This window comes from Micromys minutus, assembly GCF_963924665.1.
Source record: "Micromys minutus genome assembly, chromosome: 31".
Classification (NCBI taxonomy): domain Eukaryota; kingdom Metazoa; phylum Chordata; class Mammalia; order Rodentia; family Muridae; genus Micromys; species Micromys minutus.
Window position 1 is genome coordinate 21,442,081 of NC_137966.1, and position 23,367 is coordinate 21,465,447.

General features: G+C 48.4%; 1 protein-coding gene across 1 annotated transcript in view; it reads left to right on the forward strand.

The window, feature by feature from the left end:
- The first annotated feature begins 9,328 nt into the window (after positions 1-9,328).
- Positions 9,329-23,367, forward strand: part of ABAT (4-aminobutyrate aminotransferase) — an 88,332-nt gene continuing 74,293 nt past the window's right edge. The window contains exon 1 of the mRNA XM_080942064.1: positions 9,329-9,417. The gene's annotated coding sequence lies outside the window, so the exon portion shown is untranslated. The remainder of the gene's footprint in view (positions 9,418-23,367) is intronic.

Genomic DNA, 23,367 nt, shown 5'->3' on the forward strand with positions numbered 1-23,367 from the left:
GAGCTCAGATGTGTTATGAGCTACAGTTTGAGGGCATATCCTTTGTGTCGTGGTGTTTCTGGGTGGGAGTTTGTTTGTGTTTTGTCTTTCCTTACCTGTTAAAAGGAAAAATGAAGAAGAGGAGAAAAAGGGATATTTGGGTTTTCTGATCCAGTGTAGTGAAAGCTCCAACCTGGTTTGAGTTTAGGGACTGTGAATTTCAGCAGGCGAGGTTTTGGACAGCTCCTTCAGGCAGCCGCTCCCCAGGGGCTGGGGAAGATGAGGCTGCAGACGGATTAGGAAGCATAAATAGACCATTCCGTATAGGACAAATGGCAGCCGAAACAAAGCCCTCCGGGAGCTCGCAGACACAGCAGGTTGTCAGTTCTCTCCAGCAGCGGAGATGGTTTTGCCGTGCTGAAGGTTGACAGATCTTCAAATGTCCAGCAGTGAAGGAGGGAATGGAAATCGCATCCCATCTGACCTCGAGACTCCCAGGGGATGTAAAGATGGCACCAGGTTTACAACGGGGTTTAAAGGACAACTCCCCCTCCCAACCCCCACCATCAGGGCCATGAAACAGGCCCAACGTGGAATCCTGAAGAACAGCCACACTAACAACACAAACCCTGGAACATGGAGACTGCCAAACCAGACAATCTGACTGACCTCCCAAATAGCAGTTTCTGGGCCTATCAAAGCCAGGCCCTCCCTCATCCCCTCTCACAAGAAAGAAAGTTTGCTGTATTTGTTTTAACGGTAAACCGAATATTTTATTTTCTTCCGCAGAGTTATTATTACAGGGTTACCTTGTGATAAACCCATCTTAAGTTGAAAATGTCAGTAAGTCCAAACTAACACATCTCAATCCTACCCAGTCTGAAAGCTAAACCCGGCCTGCCTTAAACATGCTCAGACTCACATCAGACCACAGTTGGGTAGTCATCTAACACAAAGTTTGTTTCATAATCAAGGCCCGCCTATCTCGAATCATCTGTTCAATATTGCACTGAATGTGAAAACCGTGGCTGTGCTGTGCTCGCCAACAGCACAATGGCTGAGGGTGAGCCTGGCCTGCAGGACGTCAAAGACACTAAAGTCATTGGCTGTGACTCAAGGATGCCACAGCTACAGAGCCATCAATTCTGTCTGGGAGCTGCTCAGCATCACCAGACCATGCTACCATGAAGAATAGGTCAACATTCAAGAACTAGGTACCCCTTCTATTGGATGCACATTTCTTTGACCCCATCATAAAGCAAAAAAAAACTACAAACCGAACTGTGGCAAGTTGCAGGCTGACTGCAGTGCAGGAATTTGTGGTAGGTGTGGGAAGCATCCCCAGCACAAGACAAAAGGACCTAGGATGTGTTCAGCATTTTCCATGTTCTTGCAAATCCATCCACATTGATGAATGCATCTTTCGGCAGCTTACTGACATCTCAGGACAGCCATGGCTGCCATGTGCATTGTCTGCCTGAAAGAAGCAGTGGGTGTGTCCCGACTGCGATTATTCCAGTGTGTTCTGTGCTGGCCTGAGGACAACACAGGTCTTCCCCATCCTGCCCTCCTCTCCCTCTTTCTTTTCAAGACAGAAACTCTCAATAGTCCAGAATGATCTTGCACTGATGGAAATCCTCCTGCTCCAGCCTCAGAGTTCTGGCATTATAGGCAGTTGTACCACCACACTCAACTTATAGAAGCTCTGGATGGAGGTCTGGGAGTAGAGAGGAAAAAGAAATTGATCAAGGTGTCATGTAGCTCGGGCTGGTCTCAAACTTAACAGTGACCCTTGCACTTCCTAAACCCACTCCCCAAGTAGCTGAATTGCAAGCATCCACCTGGTTTACAGAGTGCTGAGAATCAAACCCAGGACGTCACACAAGCCAGGCAAGGGCTCTGCCATCTGAATCTCCCCCAGCTCCCGGCCATGGTGTCTCTCTCTCAAGCTTGGAACTCTGAAAAGTCTCAGGCATCACGGGGACAGCAAAAGAAAGTTATGCCAGATTGGTGCCATGACAGATGCCCAGAAGTTCCTAATGTAATTGCTGTCAGGTTCTAATGGATCTCTCAAGTGAGGAAAGGGAGAGCCAGCCCAGGTCTCCTAGTACCGCAGCACAGAGGCAAGATGCATGGGAGTGAAGGGGAGCCCACCAAGGCTTTCTGTTTATGGTTATACCTTAGCTCAAATGTCACACGGCTCCAGTTTGCTGCCCAACCCAGAGTAAGACCTCCAATCATTCTCTCTCTCTCTCTCTCTCTCTCTCTCTCTCTCTCTCTCTCTCTCTAAATTGGGATTTAGTTTTCTCTTCAAGACAGAGTCTTATTCTATAGCCCAGACTGGCCTAGAACATACTACATAGCTCAAACTTGAGATAATCTTCCTGCCTCCTGAGTGCTAAGATTACAAGAACATACCACCATAGTCAGTTGTCCCTTAAAGTCACAAAATCCTAACATTTTATGTACTATATCCCAACTCCTGATGGAAGTTTCTGGGAGCAAGCCCTCAAATCCCCAGATTAGCACTTAGCACAGAATAGTATGAGATAATTATAAGGAAATGATGCTGTTTGAATAAGAATGGCCTCATAGTCTCATACACTTGAATACTTGGTCCCCCTTCCCCATTGGTGGAACTGTTTGGAAAGGATTAGGAGGTGTGGCCTTATAGGAGGAGGTGGGTGGATGGGTTTTGAGGTTTTAAAATCCATGCCATTTCCAGTAAACTTTCTCCCTCTCCCTCTCTTCCCACCCTTTCTCTCTGCTTTATGATTTCGTCTTAAGAGATAAACTCTCAGCTACTGCTCCAGCATCATGCCTGCCTGTCTACCTCCTGCCATGACAGTCATGGACTCTAACCTCCTGAAAGAGGAAGCTCTTCTCTATACATTATCTTCTATAAATTACCTTGGTCAAGGTGTCTTATCACAGCAATAGAAAAGTAATGAAGACAGTTAGTTAATTAATAAACTCTAATCTTCTTTCCTAATCAAAGAGACAATTTAGTAGAACTATGCAAACAAAAGGTGCACAGTGTGAAGCCAGACAGGGTGATCAATCCTTGTAATCCCAACATTCAGGAGGCAGAGGCAGAAGAACAAGCTCAAGGCCATCCTGGGGTACATAGTAGCCTTTAGACCAGCTCGGACTACATAAAGAGATTCTGTCTTTAAAAAAAAAGTTACAATATGTCTGCCCATTAGCCAGGAGATAGTTTTCTTTTATATCAGTGACCCACTGTGTTGGATACTTTTATTGCTACAAGCAACAATATTAACCATTTTAATCATTTTTAAGTATGCAATGGAGCTCTGTAAGCATAATCACAATGTTGTACACTGAGCAATAAATATTCATTTTGAGCTCACTCACACACACTCTAGAAAACAAAAAGGATGGGGAGGGAGGGAAGGAGGGAGGGAGGGAGGGAAGGAGGGAGGGAGGGAAGGAGGGAGGGAGGGAGGGAAGGAGGGAGGGAGGGAGGGAAGGAGGGAGGGAGGGAGGGAGGGAGGGAGGGAGGGAAGGAGGGAGGGAGGGAGGGAGGGAGGGAGAGCACGGTGTGGTCGCACACCTACAGACCCAGTTACTACAGGCAGAGGCAGGATTTTGAGTCCCATACCAACCTGGACTACATACCAAGACTGTTTAAAAAGGGTGCAGTGGTAAGGGTAAAAGGCTTGGCGAGATGGCTCATCAGTTAAGAGCACTGGCTACTCTTCCAGAGGACCTGGATTCAGTTCTCAGCACCTACATGGTGGCTCATAACCTAATCCCAGGGAATGCAACACCCTCTTCTAGCTTCCATGGGCACCAAGTGCACACACGGCACACAGACATACATGCAGAGGGCTTGCTTTGAATGCATGAAGCCCCTTGTCTTATACCCAGCACCACACTGAACCCATGAGCTGGTGCATGTTTGTAGCTCCAGCGCTTGCCAGAGGCATGAGAATCAGAAGTATGGGTTTTTATTTTGTTGTAGTTTTGTTTGACAACTTGACAAAAGCTTGAGTTTGCTGGGAAGAGAACCACGTAGGACCAGAGAAAATCCCTTTGTCACAAACTGATTGATTGGTACACAAGTGCCGGGAGCTGACAGAATGGAGAAATTCCCTTAGCCTGAGGAACGCCATTTTACACAGATCTCAGCCTAAGTTTCTGTTTCCCACAGTAAAGGCCTTTTCCTATAAATTAGGTGATCTCACTTTGGTAAGTTAGCTAGCTGAGTAGAACAGTCACCCAGACAATGGACCCTGCTTGGCAACCTAGGTCATCCTCCCCCCAAAGTAATTCTTCGCAAAGGGTATTGTGAAAATCCTTTAACTGGAAAGCTCCCTTAGTTCCATACCTTACCTTCCCATGCCTTATCTCCTTCTTCTACCTGTATAAAACTAGCATGTGAAAAAATGAAACTTTGTCAGCTTGATGAGACCACTTGACTTGCTGGCCTTCTTCGCGCCTCTTGTTCCCCCATTCTCTCCTTGACTGTGCTGCGGGTCGGGGCACACAAGTATATGGGGGCATTTTCTTGATGAATGGGGGCTGTGGGAGAGCCCTGCAGGGAGGCCCCTCTCTGAACACTCAGTGGTCCTAAGTGTTGTAAGAACGCAGGCTCAGCAAGCCACGGGCAACAAGCCTCTAAGAGTTCCTCCATGGCCTCTGCTTTTAGGTCCTGCCTCCGTTCCAGCTTGACTCTTTGGGATGGGCTACTCTGTAAACCGAAATAACCCCTTGCCTTCCCTGCTTGCTAATCACAGCAGCAGAAACCTAACTAAGACACAATCAAAGGCTTAGTGCTAGAGTGTCTGTCTGGTGCTCTCAGTGGAATGCTGACAGTTTGATTCGCTATCGGGAAGGAGACCAAGAAGTACAGAAAGGGAGGAGAAACCATTGCAGACTCAAATCTCAGTCATGTAGATTTGGCCCTACCTTTTTTGTTTGTTTGTTTCCCTGGTGAGTTTATAGTTTTAGATCCTAAATCAGTTTGCCCTTGCTTTCCCAGTACTGGAATTACAAGTATGCACGGCACGCCCGGGCTTCTGGGCTTCTATCGCTGGTGATTGTTTTGTTTCTGGAGTCATGATCTGACTATGGTGGCCCCCTGCCGTCCTGAACTCACAGTGTAAGACTGGGCTGGCTTTGTATACATAGAGATCTGCCTGCCTCTGCATCCCAAGTGCAAGGATTATGCCTGGATTTTTTTTTTTAACCTGGGTTTTAGGGATTGAACTCGGGGGACCCTTTTGTTTTTGAAGCAGGCACTTTACTGACGGAGTCTTCTCCCTGATCCCTTAGCCTCTGGAGCGAGTGCTGTGAAAAACAGATGTGCATTGTAACTTGACTCCAGACAAGTTGTTCTAGGTCTCTGGGCCTCAGTTTCTTCTTCCTTGGGGTAGAGGGGGCGGTTATCTCCTGATTGGAACCCACGTTCCCTTCACACTCTTCAGGCTCTTCACCTGCATCTCCACAGTGGTACCCCACCCCCACCCTGTCACCCCTACTCTCCATCCCCTACCCCACCCCCACAGCTAGAGTGGCCTTCCAGGAGAGACGCTCTACAGGCTCCGCATCCCCTCGCACCCCCCCAGACATCCACTTCCTGGGCGGTAGGAAACCTGCAGGCTGCAGACATCAGTGTGCAGGGCGGCCTCCGGCAGCTGGCAGCTTCCTTTACAGGAGGCAGAGTGAAGCTATTTGAGAATCAGCTTGCAAAGCGCAGGGCCCTGAACACCTCCTTCCTGCTGCTTATCCAGAGAGAAAGCAGCAGCTTCGCTCCCGAGGGATCCTGAGGTAGGGCCCACAGTGCCTTCCAGACCTGGCTGAGTGAAGGCAGAACGGATGAATGAGACGAGCCAGGAGCCCTTTCTTCTGAAGGCCTTGGCTCGGGATGAAGCAAACTTTTTCAGCCAAGAGCGCATGGCCGCTGCTCAGTTCTGCCATAACAGTGCCGCGGGCCACGCAGAAATGAATCTGGGGGGCCATACCCCAGCAAAGCTTTACTCACTGAAGGTTTTACTCCTGATTGATCTCTCGAGCCTTTTTTCAGATTTTTTTTTCCAGCCACTTAAAATGTAAAGCCTCGATTTCGTTCAGTTTCATTCAAAAAATAAACGGAATCCTGGGCCTTTAATCCCAGCAGTTTGAGGAAAGAGGACCAACTGGAACAACATATGAGACCCTGTGGAAAATAACTCTCAGCCAGGCATAGTGGTGCATGTCTTTAATCCCAGCAATCAAAAGACAGAGTCAGGCAGATCTCTGAGTTTGAGGCCAGCCTGGTCTACAAAGTGAGTCCAGGACACCCAGGACTGTCACACAAAGAAACCCTGTCTCAAAAATCACACACACATACAAAAAGTGTCTCTTGATGCATTTGGACCATGAGCTAGTTTGCCAATCTATGCTTAGATACTTGCTTTGGTGTTTTTGTTTTTTAATTTTAATTATTTTTTCTTAGCAAAGGAAGAAGTACATGTGTGTGCATACGTGTGCATGTGTGTGACTTTATAGCACATGCTCACAATCTTAGCATTCAACAAGTTGAATCAGGCTAGAGAAATGGCTCAGCGGTTAAGTGCAATGACTGCTCTTCCAGAGGTCATGAATTCAAATCCCAGCAACCACATGTTGGTTCACAACCATCTGTAATAGGATCTGATGCCCTCTTCTGGTGTGTCTGAAGACAGCTACAGTGTACTTATAACAAACACATCTTTTTTTTTTTTTTTTTTTTAAGTTGAATCAGCAGGATTTAGTCTGTTGTGGTGACACATACCTTTAATCCTAGGACTCAAGAGACACATGCAAGTGGATCTCTGAGTTCAAGACCAGCTTGGTCTACAGAGTGAATTTCAAGACAGCCAGAGCTCAATGGAGAGACCCTGCCTCAAAATAACATCAAAGAGATTGCCAGAAGCTTCAGGCCAGGTTGGGTTATGTGGCTAACAGTAATAAATAGAAACTTTAAAAAACAAAATAAAATTAGAGTATTTCATGATTTCAATATGCAGAGGCATCTATTTCTACTAATGATATTATTTACCCAACCTGCCTCTTTAGCTGGCTTCTTGTATCATTTCTGTCTAATATGATAGCTACTTGTTTTGTGTTTGTCTGTAGGCAACAGGAGTGATGCTTGAGATAGAAACTCAGGGTCCCGTATTGGGTTCACACTGACCTAGAATTTGATAAATAGCTCCGGCTGGCCTCATGCGCATGACAATCCTCCTGCCTCAGGCTTCGGAGAGCTAGGATTGTAGGCCTTAACTCATGTTACTGAGGGAACACATCTCATGTATTTCAGTCAGGTCTCAAACTCAAGTTTAGCCAGGGATGACCTTGAACTTCTGGTCCTGCTGCCTCTACCTCATGAATACTGAGATTATAGGCATGCACCATAAGATGTGTGTGTGTGTGTGTGTGTGTGTGTGTTTAGAGAAAGAGAGGGCCAGGGACGTGAGGAGAAATAGCAAGTACACAGGCCTAACGACTGAGCGTGACCACCAGAAACCACAGGACAAGAGAAGAGGTCCTCTGACCTCAGCAGGTATGCTTTATCTTCCTGTGTGCCTCTGGGAGGCATATCTCACTATGTAGCCTCAGTTGCTCTGGAACTCACTATGCAGATCATCTGATCTCCAACTCTGCCTCTACCTCCCCAGTGCTGGGATTAAAGGCAGGTGCCCCCACAGCTGTAAGTGTTTTTAAAGATGGAAATAGCCAGTTTCTCTCAAGAACAGCTGAGATGAGGCTGACCCAGCAGTTTCTCGAAAGCTCACAGATAGCAATGAGGCCAGAGCCATCTTGGGGCTGAAAAAAAACCAAATGTCCCCCTCCTCTTGCTTTTCTTTGCAAAGTATTTGTTGGTCATTTGCTCTCTTTGGGCAAGTCCCAAGCAACTAATGAATTATCAGCAGGCTGAAGTTTTAGGGAGAAATCTAGATTTACAACACAGCCTCCAGAAATTTCCTTGGGTTAGGTGACAGGGTTAACATGGTAAAGTCACTGGCAGGACTGTCTGGGTTCCCAAGGGACCGAGGATCTGGGCTTTCACCTGCTCCTTTCAGTTAGTCTAGTCATTGTCTCCTTGGGGTTCAGCTACAGATTACAGTAGGTTGCTTCCTCGGAGATATTTTATTTGTTTGTTTATTTCAGGCCTATCTTGATTATTTCTAGGTTTACAATTCGTAACTAGATATGAGACTGTTTGGATTCCTGGACTCAATAGGGGCCTCCAGGCTCTATAAGAGTTGACCAGACCATGATACAGTTGCCTGGGATAAGCTTAGAGATGGTCAAATGTTTGTGTCTTTGATTTCACCAATGAATGATTACACCTTCTGTCCAGATAACTTTAGAAAGTTGTAAGACCATTAGACATGAGCACGAAACTGAGCAACTATAGTCCCAACACACTTCATCCCATCAAATCAAAACAAATCTTCTATTTAAAAAATAAAAGAAAGAAGGAGAGAAGAGAGAGAGAGAGAGAGAGAGAGAGAGAGAGAGAGAGAGAGAGAGAGAGAGAAAGAAAGAAAGAAAGAAAGAAAGAAAGAAAGAAAGAAAGAAAGAAAGCCAGATATAGTGGTTCCTTTAATCCCAGCACTCCAGAGGTAGGACAGACAGATCTCAGTGACCTAGAGGCCAGAATGGTCTACACAGGATAGACAGGGCTATGCAGACAGACCCTCTCTAATAAACAAACAAACAAATAAAGGAATGAAACAAGAAAGAGGAAAGGAGGAAGGGCTGGGGAAGAGACCTGCCCTGGGTCCCAACTGACTCACAGTTTATCACTCTTACTGCCCTGCTGTGAACCACTGATGGACCAAAAGGTGAAATCGAGGGCCACTGCCCACAGGTGCTAAATTTAGCCTTTGTTTCAGGGCCCCCGGAATCTCAGGTTCCGGAGACCAGATCCGAAGCACAGGGCTCGGGGTTGGGGGTAACACACTCATCAGGTTCTTTAAATACCCAGGATCTTTAAACAGTGATGTGAAGTGGAGGTACAAAGAAGATTCGCGTTAGATTGTAAAGTCTCTCCCGCCTGTAAGGAGACGACTTTTAGCCCCCATCTGACTTGCTGGGGGATCCTCCGGCTGCCTCTCCCCCAGCCCCTAGCTCCGGCCCTCGCGGCCCTCCTCCAAGACCCCCGGGTGCATCCTATCCGCGGAGGTCGGACTCTGCCCCCGCCCCGCCCTCCCCCTCCCCCCGGGGGCGGTGGCCCATGGCGGGTGCTCTCATTGGCTGAGGCGCAAGCAAGGGCCAGAGGCTGTGGTGCTGATTGGCCAGGACAGCTCGGCGAAGCTTAGGAGCCAGGCGAGTCGCTGGGGGAAGCCGAGCAGACGCCAGGCGCAGCCGGGAGCATCGGAGGAAGGTGATCGCGCAAGTCGGACCCGCGGATCACAGCCTGTAGATCGCGGCCCGGGCCTGGAGGTAAGTGCGACGCATCTGGACGCGCGTGGCGGGTCCTTCTGAAGGAAGCGTTGCACCCGGGAAGCCAGAGACAGGCATCTTCCTCTAGAATCCGGGCCCTCCATCTAACCAGGACGCGGGCTCCTGCTCCGAAAGGAAAGGGTCTTCCACTTCCCAGGCCCCAGAAAGCAAAACAGCTTCCTGTAACCTTCAGGAATTGGGCCGTCCGTCCTGGCCGCTGGCTGGAGGGAGAAACCCATCCCTTGTTTAGCCCTTGGAATAGAATGCCACCCCCAACCCCCAAAGTCCTGCCTCCGCAAATTTCTAGACACCCCCCCCCCCCACATCTCATCCCTTTCTTAAAAATCCAAGTTAGGGTCTCTTGCTTCTCTCTCGTTTTTTGTCTCCTTGGAATGTTGAGGTTACAGCTCAGTATATAAGGATCCTATCCCTCCCCGACTGTGGAAGTCCTGGAGAGTAAGACCCTCCCTTCAACAAGGACATCCCAGGCCAAATCACCTGAATGTTCATCCCAGAAACTAGGTTCTGGATTCTGGGGACAGATGGCTTCTCTTCTATCCCTACAAAGACTCTTTCCCACCCAAAGGAAAGGCCATACCCCCGCCCCCCAAAAGGTTTTTAGAAGCCTCTCCTTCCCAGGCCTAGGGCTTCTCTCAGGAGCCTCCAAACTCTAAGAACACAGATGGCCTTGGCACTGCAGGGCCAGCAGGCACTCCCTTCCACCCCCACCCCCAACACAAATATAAAAGGCTGCTATTCGCTGTTACCCTACCGACACAGGTCTCCCTCCTCCTGGACAAAGGGCTACCAACATAGAGAAGAGCTGCTGGCCCACTTCCAAGGGTCCCTGTTTGTTTCTTGGGTCTGCCCTCATCACCTCCTGTGGGTATTGCCTGATGGAATCCCCTGGGCATTAGGCCAAGAGGAGAATGCTGCTGGGCTTGTCCACTGGTCTAGGGACACTGTTGGCTGAGCTGTGTGCCTCCCTCATACTAGCCCAAGGAGGTTTGGTGGGGGCAGATTAGGAGAGAGGGAAGCATTGAATTTTGGCCAGTGAGATGGGGAGAGATGTGTTTCCTGGAGGCCAGAGGACAGCTCTGGGAGAGACAAATGACCGTTTCTGCAATCCTACGATGTAAAAGAGCGTCTACATTAAAACTGACCATTTGTTTGGTACTTGAACAACCTGAAGCACAAAGAGAGAAAGGGACTGGCTCAAGGTCACCCAGCGAGTCACTGACAAAACCAGTGCAGTTCCTATAGGGTCACTGGGTCTCCGCAACACTAGGTCCAGTCTTCATGTGTTCAGTGGACAATTCTGGGCACCAAGTCCACCGATCATGGGACACAGCAACACTAGAAAGTCAGCCCAGAAGGAGCAGAGCTTGTAGAACGTCTTTCGACATGTCAAAGGCTCTGGTGGAAGCCATTCCTGGGGGCTTAAGGGTTTCTTTCTGCCTTGTGTCTGCTGCTGTGCAAAGCTTGCCAAAATCCAGAGCAGCCCAGGAGAGTGTATGCTATCAGTTACAGTCGGCTAGAACCACTGTGAGGAGCTCAGCTGCATGACTGTGTTTGCTCCAGGAAGGGGTGCCTGAGGAAGGAGCACCCCTTTCCTTTCTGCCTGTGCTCATCCTCTCTGGTTCCCATTCTCTGCTGCAATGGCTTGACCCTGTTAGATCCTGCACCCTTTCCTGGCACATGGGTGCTTTTCTGGGACCATTTAGTGATCCTCAAGCAGTAGTGACCAGACCCCCAGAGATGGGAGAATCTGGGGTACCAACTCTCCTCCCCACTTCTTCTGTCCAGCTCTCAGCTGGAGGGGAGCTGTGGTCTGTCAAGGGAGAGCCAAGAGCTGAGTTCAAGGTGAAAACGTAGAGAATAGAGTGATGGTTTCCATCTGCTTCTTGGTGTGTGATCCTGGGAAGATTTTCTTTTCTTTTCTTTCTTTCTTGGCAGTCGCTCGTAGGACAGGGTGGCCTCCACCTCACTGCATAGTAGAAGGTGACCTTGAACTTCTGATCCTTCTGCCTTCACCCCCTGAATGCTGGGATTGTGTGAGTTTACCACCTCATCACAGGCTGCTTCCATGCAGGGCTGAGGCCAGGGCAAAGGGCTCGCTCCGGGCTAGGCAGGCACCCTAACAGCAGTGTTATATCCCCCAACCTTTGGGGGAGTCCTTTTCTCTCTGTTATCCGCAGAGTGAAATAATTTGATCCTCAAAGTATAGCACAGCGAATAAGTAGAAACCGTGGTCACAATTTCAACTACAAAGTCAATTCAAGCTGGGTAGCAGTGCCACACGCCTGTAATCCCAGGTAGATCTCTGTGAGTCGAGGCCAGCCTGGTCTACAGGACAAGCTCTAGGATAGCCAGAGCTATACAGAGAAGCCCTATCTGGAAACCATGCCCTCCAAAGAGTCGTTTGAAATGGGCAGTATGTCGGCAGTGCTTCTGGGTGTAGCCAGGAGCCTGTGTTGCAGGTTGTCCACCAGGACAACGGCAACAGACAAACCCAGGCCGTGGGAGGAAAGTGAGAATTGCAGGCAAACCAGAGCAGTATGTGCAGTGGACCACAGACCTTACCTGCTTGGAACCTAGGGCCAGCTATCTATTGGCCACTTCTGCCTGGAGCAATGTCCACAATCACTGACTTGTCTGAGCCTTCGTCCCTTCTCTCGAGCCTGCAGGGTGAGTGGGCATCTGTAGGGGGAGGCATCAGTACGGAGGAACTTACATTGGGGGTTCTTATTCCTAACCCCACTGGCTTTGAGATGGGTGATTCTCGGCTGTGAGTTTTTTATCATCTTCGTTGCATTTCACACTAATATTACTTCAGGTGATAGACAAGAAAATACCTCCCATTAGGATAGGGAGATGGGCATAATGTCTGGTGTGTAAGCATGAGTCTGGGTCCCCAGCAGCCACCTAAAAGCCAGGCTAGGCAGCTGGGGAGTGGAGACATGGATATCCTTAGAGAGCCAGTCTTGCCGAAAGGATGAGCTCCAGGTTCAGTGAGAGACCCTGTCACGAAGAATAAGGTTAGTAGCAGTAAGACACCTAATGATGACGTCTGGCCTCCACACCCCACACACACACACACACACAACACCACACACACACACCACACACATACCACACACACACACACCACACACATACATACCACACCACAGTACACCACACATACACACTTCACAGACATACCCCACCACACATACCACACCACACATACACACATTTCAGACACACACCATACACATACACACCAGACCACAGTACACCATACATACACACACACCACACATACACCACACAAACACACACACACACACACACAATCTCCAGATGATTCAATATCTGGTAGAGGATAAAAATCTTCCTTCCTCATTGGGAACAGCTGGCCTAGTGTGGCTTCACACATGGCTGGTGTTTGAGCTAAGCACACCCCCATCGTACCAGCTCCTTGTTGTGGTTTCTCCCTGATGGGAAGGTGGGGGGTGCTCTGCAGGTAAGCCTCTCAACATCCGTCTCCCTTTAGTTCCTGTTCTGTCAGGAGAGCTCTGCGTTCACAGAGTACCATTAGGATTCCCACTTTATAGACCTTGGGGATGAGAAGTCTGGTCTGAGAGCATCACACCTGTCCCCACAGAGGCCTAAGAGACGCTCAAGGGGAAGGTGCTTGAAATTGATTGCATCTGTTTCTCTGCTTAGAAGGGGTTTGTGCACGCCATAATGTGCGTGTTCAGGTCAGAGAAAAACTCTTTTAGGGTTGATTCTTTCATAATCGGTGGGTCCACAGGATGGACCCACCTTCTTAGCACTTCAGACAGCTCATCGTTAGCAGGTGTCTTTACCTGCTTGCTGAGCCCCAGATGCAATTTTAAAGACTATCTTGTTTGAGAGACTTTCTCAGAAAGAGGTGAGTCTCTCTCATACAATTAACACTCCATGGAGACCCAGCAGCCCGGCTTCAGGGGATCTGCTCCGGCAATGTCTCCACATGTATGCAGATGACTGAGGAGCACCCACTTGGCATCCCAATGTGGGAAGGGGCAGCATCCTGGTGTGCTCCAGTGGAGAAAGGAAATGACTTTTTAGAATAAGGTAGATTTGGGCCCCAAGCCTAGAAAGGTCTCAGAGACGTATAAAATACAGTCACTGGAACAACACGGGGAGGGTGGTCTTATTTTAAAAACACAAATACACAAGAGACTGGGTAGTTAGGGGCCAGTAAGGTGACTGGGTGGAAGGACTCATCACCAATGACCTGAGTTCCATCCCCAGGGTCTATACGGCAAAGGGGAGAAACAACTCCTAAAAACTGGCCCTCCAGCTTCCACGAGAATACCATGGTGCATACACACAGATAAATAAATGTATTTAAAATTTTTAAGAAGATGAATCACCTTCTTAGCACTTCAGATGGCTCATCAGTCTTAACGAAAGTAGGGGGGGAAATCCGATAGAAGGAAGTCCTGAGAGGGGGCAGCCCCGTTCACATGTGTCCAGGAGGCCAGAAGAGGAACCCAGTCAGCGGCTCCTGCTGGAGCAAGGCAAAGCTCAGTGTGTATCCATTATTGATATGTCCCTGGAGTTGCCAATGGCAGAGGCTCAGACCTTCTGAGCTTCCAGAGGCTTCTGGGACCACAAAACAGGAGTGAGAGCTATCATCTGTACTGGCTGAGGGTGTGGAGGTGTGTCTTACGGAGACCTGTGACCTGCCACGTGGATATCAGCCACTCTGATCTCTCAGACCCTCCTTACCTGTCCTTAGTGAGGTGTTAGAAACAACAGTGGCCTCTGAGTTGGGAGGACAGTAGAAGTGACTTGACTTGCTTAGGGGGAGGATTCACTGGGACCTTGTGTTCCAATCCCTTATAAACAGTCGGGGCTTAATTTATGTAGCCACCATCTCTCTCATCTCCTTCCCCCTCTGCTTGCCTGTCCCCTGGCACAAAACCCTCATAAGTGACAGCTGGGCAGCCCAGGGCCTGCAAAAGCGCTCAGCAGAATGGATCGATAGCCCCACGCACCGCACCGCCGTGCCTGATGGGGTTCTCTGAGCTCCAGCTCCTCCTCCCGTGCCTGACTGTCCTCTTGTCCTCTAACACAACATGCTAAGCTCTTAAAGACTGGCCTCCAATTACACATTCCCTCAGTAATTCCAATTCCAAGGGCAAAATGTCCTTTAAAGGCTGCTTCAAGATCCATCTTGTTTTCTTTTCCTTTTCTTCTCCTCCCCTCCCATCTTCTCTTCTTCTCTCCTTCCATCCCCTCCCATGCCCTTCCCTCCCCTCCCCTCCTCTCACTTCCTTTCCCCCACCCATTAATATTTTGAGGCAAGGCTTTACTATTAGCTTTGGCTAGCCTGGACCTCTCTATGTAGCCCAGGCTAGCCTTGTATTTGATATGTAGCTCAGGCTGATCTCAAACTCATGACAGTCCTCCAGCCTCAGACTCCATGTGCTCAGTTATAGACTCTGGCACCTTTATGGAAATGTTCTTTTAACCCTTCTCTACTTCGAGCCAGAAACCCATTTTCCCCTCCTCCCCAATACCAGTCTCTCTTGGCTTCTTCACTGCTGCCTGGTTTTCTTCCCTTCATTAACTCCCTAACAAGCAGGGCTTACACCAGCCTTTCTTGTGCCCTCCTCCCAAATGCACTGCCCGGTTTCTAGCAGCAAGAGACACTGCTGAATGAATCTCTGCATTTATAAAAATTATCTATGGGGCTGGACAGATGGCGCATCAATTAAGAGCACTGTCTGCTTTTCCAGAGAACCTGGGTTCAACTCCTGTATCCACACGGTAGGTAACAGGTCTCTGTAACTCCAGCTTCAGGGGCTCCGACACCCTCACACCAACATACATGCAGGCAAAGCACCAATGCACGTAAAATAAAAATAAATAAGTCGTTTAAAGAAAAGGAGAATTATTTGTATCTTGTGTGTATGACTGCTTTTGCCTGCCTGTATATATGTATATAATATACGTGCCTGGTCCCTGAGCAGGTCAAAAGAAGGCACCAGGTACCCTGGATGGACAGTTGTAAGTAGACATGTGGGTGCTGAGAACCAAACCCAGGCCCTCTGCCAGAACAGCAAGTGCTCTTAACCACTGAGCCATCTCTCCAGGGCCAGCCAGCATCTAGTCCAACTCTGCATTTTCATTGTGAGAAAACAGACAAAGCACTAAACTGAGTGTTTAAACAACTTTATAGGATAACATTCCATGACATTAACCATATTCACAATGCTGCTGTAATGGAACCTAGCTCTAAGCCATCTCCATCACCCTGGGAGGAAGGTTAAGTGTCACTCCTCACGCTTTGGCTCCGGTCTCTGCAGATTTGCCTGTCCTGAGTACTTCCTACTGATAGACCCGAACTCTCTGTGACCTGTAGGGTTTAGCTTCTCCGTGACTACAGTACTTCTTCCTATTTGAGGAATTCCATTATATAGGTTGATCATGACTTGCTCCTGCATTTATCAGTCAACCAAACAGGTATGGGAAGGTGGTAGAAATCTTGCCTTCTGTGAACATACATGTGCGGGTCATGGCTTGAAGACCTGCTTTTGAGCCATGGATGCAGCTCATTTGGTACAGCGCTTGCCTAGCATGTACGATGCTCTGGCTTTAAAGTCATCCACAGCTACACATGAGCCTGAAGCCCACCTGGGGTATGTGGAGACCCTGTCTTTAAAAGGAGGGAAGGTCCCTGCTGGGGAGATGGCTTTTCAGGGAAAATGCTCTGCTTGCAAGCATGAGGACTGGAATTTGGATCCCCAGAGCCTTTCTAAGAAGCCAGGCAGAAATCCTTGCTGGCCACTGTCATTCTTGGACAAACACAGACGAGTGGAACAAACTGGCTGGCAAAAAGGCGCCCATCCATGTAAGGCTCATACACACACCAACGCCGCCGCCAATGCCGCCGCCACTGCCACACCATGCTAGACACGCACACTAGACATGCAGGGAAAAAAAAAGAAACCTGCTTCCAGTATAATATACCCAGGAGCCAGACTGACAGTCTGGGGCTGACTCCCTGTTGAACCTGAGGACTTGGGCAACACAGTTTACATTCCCACCTGCAGTGTGTGAGGGCCCCAGTGTCCACATGTCCTCAGTAAATTACTGTTTTCTGCTTTGTAACCCAAGCCTGTCTGGGCGTGCAACATTGCTACATTGTTGTTTTGACCTATATTTTGGTAACCGATGCTGAGTATCAGCTGCTCCTGTGCTTGCTGTTCATTAATGTTTCTTCAAGTCCCTTTTATACTTAAAATTTTTTTATAGACTCAGCATGGTGGGGTACCTGTTTAATCCCAGTTCTTGGGAGGTAGAGTCCTGAACTCAAACCCAGACTGGACTAATAGAGAGCTGAAGGCCAGCCTGGGCTAATCTGATTAAAGTTTCAATAAAACAAAAACAATTATTACATTAATTTATTATGGGTCGCATGTGTATTGCAGTGTGCTTGTGGAGGTCAGAAGACAAATTCCTCCATGTGGGTTCTGGAGATCAAGCTCTGGTCATCAGGCTTGGTGGCAAAAGCCCTTACCCACCAAGTCACCTTGATGCCCCTCATGTCCCCTTTGTCTGCTTTTCAACTGGGTTTGTCTTTCTAAATTGAAGTTGTGATTACTTTATTTATATTTAGGGTTGGTTGGTTGATCGTTGTGCGCATGCGTCTAGTTACAGGCCACATGCTTAGATGGGGTCAGAGGACAACTTGTGGGAGTTGGTTCTCTCCTCCATGTGTGTTCTGGGCCACCAAGGCTTGACAGAAAGCCTTTTCACCCTCCAAGCCATATTGCTGGCCCATGAAGTTGTGTTCTATGTCACTATTTCCTGGTCCTGCATAGGTCAGTAACTTGTCTGTGACCTTGGAATACAGGCGACTCCAGGACAGTTTCTGCCCACGAGGAAATCACTGTGTAAATCAGGTTTGCAGCCTCAACACTGCTAGCTTCATAGGAGGGAACAGTCATCTCCTTTAATGCTTCTCTCTGAGATGTCGGTAGCCATACCTCCACGCAAGCGGTGACAACCACAACCTCTCTGTCACCGAATGTTCTGCGGGGAACAAATCTATTCCTGGTTGAGATTCACCATTTTAAAGGTACCGTGTGACTGTTCCTTGGAGACACGTTGGAATACCCAACAAGAGACCAAAGAAAGCATTCGGCCCAGGTCAATCTTGGTGAACTAATTCGTTTTCTAGGATTGTCTACACAAGGTGAGTAGCTCAGAAGCAGCTAGTCCCACCCCAGCCTTGGTGACACTCATAGAAGCCCCACCCAGGAGCTCCCTGCCTGGATTGCAAGCAGCTTCACCACCATCTTCTCAGTAATTGTTTATTGCTTTTATAACCCTGGGGAGAGTCTTTATGAGTCTCCTTATTTTCATAGGCTTGTAAGTTTCCTTGGCTTCCTGGAGTCCTAAAAGTCTCCCTGTCCTTGCTCTGGGAGGGGAAACAACTATGTAAGATGCTGAACAAACCTAGAGAGAGCCATAATTTCTGTCTTGAGGCACATTGTTGGATGTTGGATGGTTGGGTGGGTAGATATATGGATGGATGGATGGATGGATGGATGGATGGATGGATGGATGGATGAATGGGTTCAACTTGCTGTTTTGTTGAAACAGATTGATGAATGTGTGGATGGATAGATGGATAACTGACTGTACTTTGTAATATTTGGATATGTTCTTGAGACTGTACTCTACTTTTCCTACTGGAACATGCTACTTTGACTCCTGAGCAAGGTCGTCCTCACACTTTTAACATGGGCACGCCCTGGAGAGCTTTGCAAAACAGACAAGTTTACCCATCAGAATTTGAGCTTTGATAGAACCACCAGCTGATAGACCACTCTCAAACCAGCTTTTTTGACCTCTGAAAATCCTGACCAATCCCTGCCTTACCAATCTGTCAATTCCCAGAAGTCCCATTGCCTTCTGCCAGCCCCTTCATTAGATGCTGACATCACAGAGGGGCAGCATGCTGACAGCAGAGTCCCTTGGCTACACAAAATCCTTCAAACCTGGGTCTACTGTGCTTTAGAACCTCTTTATTTGGACTGACATGACAAGTACTTGTATCCACTGATACAAGTACTTGTCATACAAGGTGAGGACCTGAGTTCAAATCCCTGTAACCCATGCAAAAGTCAGATGCATGACATGTGAAAATCAGAAGCATCCCAGTACTGTTGCTTGGAGGAGCTGGGAGATGAAGTCAGGATAATCCCAGAAGGCTGCCAGCCAGCTAGCCTGGTGAGCATGTAAACAACCACCACCAGCAGCAATAAACACCACCACCACCACCAGCAACAACCACCACCACCAGCAACAACAGCAACACAGTAACAACAAAGAGACTCTGACTCTAAAGAAGTTGGAAGTCAAGGACTGACACCTGAGGTTGTTCTTCTGATGCAAACACTAGCACCGACATTCACAGTGAGAGAGAGAGAGAGAGAGAGAAAGAGAGAGAGAGAGAGAGAGAGAGAGGGAGGGAGAGAGAGAGAGAGAGAGAGAGAGAGAGAGAGAGAGAGAGAGAGAGGGAGAGAGAGAGCTTGGTGTTGCTCTGGTGCCCCCTGCACTGGGGAGGTGTGGAGCCAGGAGGAACTCCAGTGTTCACCGGTCACCAGTGTAACCTGACTGGCAAGTTCCCATAAGAGACTGTATCTCTAAAACAAGGCCGAATGTTCCTAAGTAATCCCACTCAAAGTTGACCTTTGCCCCACCCTCCATGTATGTTACATGTGCATTCTCACAAGTGCGTATGCGCACAACAGAAAAATAAGTGGTGGGGGAAGGGTGGAAAAGTCACGGCTCTTGTGAAATGGGGAAAAAGCAAATACTTGTCATTGGGTTTAACAAGCAGATGTTACGAGTTCAAAGGAAAAGGCAAATACAGCACAGCCGTACACAAAAAGAAATGAAGGCGTGGATCACAAGTGGAGGCAGAAATGGTCCTGATGGGGCAGAACTTGCTTATCTATCAGTTTCCTGCAACTTGCAAGGAATTTTAAGAGAAAACAAACTGGCTCGAATGCAAGGAACAAGGCTGGACTCGGATGACCCAAAGGCAGGCGTTTATCTAGGCAGGGTGTAGTTTCCCACTGATGAACAATTTCTCCTTGTAAAACCAGAAATGGAGAGGCTCTTGGTGGGACAGAGGCAGGAGAGCTCAGGAAGGAACAGCCACCATTCAGGTGACCCCTTATGAGTTTGAACTGGACCCGGAGATCCACTGGGGACCACAGTGGGGCTCTGGTTAAGGTGATGAGGTGATTCATTAGCGCTGCACAGTGCGTGGCAACCCATCTTCTTCCACCGTTGAGCCCAGGTTCCATGCGGGAACCAGCCAGTCCTGGCCTTGTACCAAGAGCTTTTAAGACCTTAAAGTGCCTTGGGGACAATATTGGCGGAATGCCAGCCAAAAGAGCAAGGCACCACGGCACAGGCAGGCCTGTTCCCAAGCAGGAACAAAGGCAGCCTCCCCTCTCCTAGTCCACAGCTGTAAATAGCTCTCCGCTGGCTCTGCAGTCCGAGCTCCTTTGTGGGGACAGGCTGGAAATGAACATACTGAGAAGTGTTTGTGCAAATTACTGCCTGAACGCACAACGTACACCTGGCAGCCTGCCCCGGCCCTGCGTACATCAGTCTCCCAGGGGCTGCGAGCCAGGCTCAAAGAACAGACACAAGAGCGTGGACATTGTGACCTGGGGACAAGCTCGAGGAAGGCTTCCAAGCTGAGCTAGTAGCCAGAGAAGCAAACCTTCAAAGGGCCCAGACCCAGCCTCATTACGTGGCAGTAACTCATGAACAACAAAGGGGCAGACATCCTAAGAGCTCACCCAAACTTATGCATCCCACAAAGGCAGCACCGAGAAGATTTCAAGCATGGGAAACAGACTCAGTGAGTAGACCCCACACGGTGCTGTTCATATGAGCAGCAGCCACTGTCTGCTAGCCTCATGGATGCCTCTGGGCAAATCTTGTAGCACCCTGGTTTTCAGGGGCCTCATCTGTCAGTTTAAGCAAGAATGTTTCTAGTCACTGAGAACTGGGGTGAGGGGGCCCAGCTCCCACAACAAATAGAAAAGTAGAGTCAAAATATTGAAGGAGAAAAACAAAAAAAAAAAAAAAACCAAAAAAAAAAAAAAAAAACAGGGCTGGTGAGATGGCTCAGCAAGTGGAAGGGTGGAATCCGATCCCCAGGCCCTACATAGTGGGAGAACTGACTCCAGCAAGTTACCCTCTGCCTTCCACACATTTGCCACGATGCTGTGTGCAGTCCCCGAGTAAATCAAGTAATTTAAAAACTGTAATTAAAAATTCTGCTGTGTGGGATGGTGAATGGCTGTAATCTCAGTATTCCCGAAGCGGAGGCAGGAGAATTATAAGTTGGAAGTCAGCATGGAGTATGGTTCTATCCGGCCTGGACTGTATAGTAAGATAGGGAGGGTCAGGGTGGTGCACGTGCTGAGGGTACAACTCCGTCAGAAGAGAGTGTGCACAGCACACACACATCATTAGCATCTCATAAACCAGACGTGGTGGTGCACGTACACCTGTGATCCTAGCACCAAGGAGTAGAGGCAGGGGGATAAGAAGTTCAAGGTTGTCCTCAACTACAACTGTTTAGCAAATTTGAGATTAACTCGAGAGGGGTGAGACCCTATGGGGGGGTGAGTGGGATGCTTAGTTGCTCACATCTATAATCTCAGCATTCAAGATGCTGAGGCAGGAGGATCACTTTTAGTCTGAGACCAGTCTGGGTCGCAGACTGACACTACTTAAAACAAATAAACAGCCAAGCTTGGTGGCCCATCCCCTTAAATATCAGCACTCAGGAGGCAAAGGCAGGCAGATTTTTGTGAGTTCAAGGCCATCCTGGTCTATAGAGTGAGTTCCAGGACAGCCAGAACTATAGAGTGAGACTGTATCTCAAACAAAACCCGCACACAAACACTTGGGAGGAAGCTGGTGGGGCTTGGCTCCTGCACACTGCTTCCTGAGACCTTTCCACTACTGCAGATTCAGAGGTGGGTTGGTTGGCTGTTGAGAGGAACATCTTCCCCACAGAGACTAGAAACTAGCAGCCTTCAGGATCTTGGAGTGGAGTGGGCTCAGCGGTTTGCACGCTTGCTTCTTGTCATGGCTCAGGAGGTCACTGCTGTTATCGGGGTTAGCGCCCTGTTTGGAGTCTACTTTTCTATTTGTTGTGGTAACTGGTCCCCCTCACCCCAATTCTTAGTGACTATTTAATTAGAGTTGTGCCAAGGTGGGGGAGGGGAGCAATCAAGCGCACACATCTTGGCTTTTATATTATACTTTTCTGATTAGCGTTTTGCTGCCTGGTCTGTGGGTGAGCACCTTCCTCCGATGAATGGGATTGCACAGGATCCAAAGGATGTTTCACCCCAGGCCAAAAATCCTTTATCTTAAGTAATTATAGATTACACCTGGGGTTCACCAAGATTGCTAATCTTTAACTTGGGAAAGCATACAATGGGGGTACAGTCCTTTGCCCCTGAACTGACAGTCAAGTCCCTACAGAGAGTCAGCAAGGAACTGCAGCTGCCCCCACACCCTACCCCTCCTCCAATTTAGGGGATCAAGAACAACTGCAGGAGTCAGAGGCCCTTCCCATGGGAACTTGTCCCATAATAGGCTGACTCTGGGAGCCACACCCAGGATCTGGAGGGAGCTGTGCTTTTAATAGGGAGCCAAAGGTCATTTGAAGCCTTGTACCTATTAATCATTGAACCCTGCGGCAATGTCCAAAGTACTCGCTGATATTTTACAACCAAGGAAAGTGAGGCACAGAGAAAAGAAGAAACCAAAGCCCGAGTTATAAGTATCTGAGATTCCCAACTATTTGGTTAAAGAAGAACCCAGGGCAGGGCTGGCCCTGTAGCTCAGTAATAGAGTGTTTAGCTACCACACTTAAGGCTCTGGGTCTTTGGGGAAGTTAATTTCCCCAGTCCTTAAAGTGAGTTCAGCACTCTAAGCCTTAGCTGATCTCCCTCTCCCTAGCAGGAGACCACACATCTCTTAGCCCTTTCTATGTCTCTCGCATTGTCCTAGGATCAGCTTCAAAGGAAACACGTCACAGATAGAGTAGGAGGCGTTGTTGTTTAATGCTTCTGGGATGTTTGGTCCTGATTTGCTTGGACGGGCTTGTTTTCTTTTACCTTGCCTGCCTTTTTCTCCTCTTTCTTGTTGTTTTGAGACAGTCTCAGGTACACGGTGGCCTTAAGCTTGCTACTTAGGCAAGGCTGGCTTTGGATTCCTGCTCCTGCTGCCTCCGCTTCCCGGGGATCAGATGGGATCACGGGCAGGAATCATTGCATTCGGGTACTTACCTTTCTTATAAACATCTTACACTAAGATGACCATCAGAGTGTTGGAGGCATAAAGACCCCGTGTTCCCCCTTCACCAAATATTATTCGGGTACTTGCTTTTCTTATAAACATTTTACCCTAAGATGGCTGTGTAAGAAATAAAGGCCCCCTGTGCCTTCGTCAGCTGTTTCCCCATGACCCCCATCTTACTAACCCAGAGATGACACACTAGTTGGGCTAGTGTGTTACAACAGCTATTTACACATATGTGCTGTGCATAGTCAGGTTTGTTTATTTTATTTTATTTTATTTTATTTTTTTTTTTTGGTTTTGAGTTTATTTTTTTGATGATATTTTTTTTTCTTTTTTCTCATTTTGAGTGGTGCCGGAATCAAACTCAAGACACTGCACACAGTCTCCTACCCTCTCAGCCCCCACCCGGTGTATTTTTAAGCGGTTATCAATCTCACTGGGAAGCAATGAAAATCAGAGGGCAGCACCGTCTCAGGACCACCCAAAGTTCCAGTCTATGATAATACAGCAAGAGAGGCCGTGGCCAGTGGGGTGGAACTGTGAGGCAAGGATGTG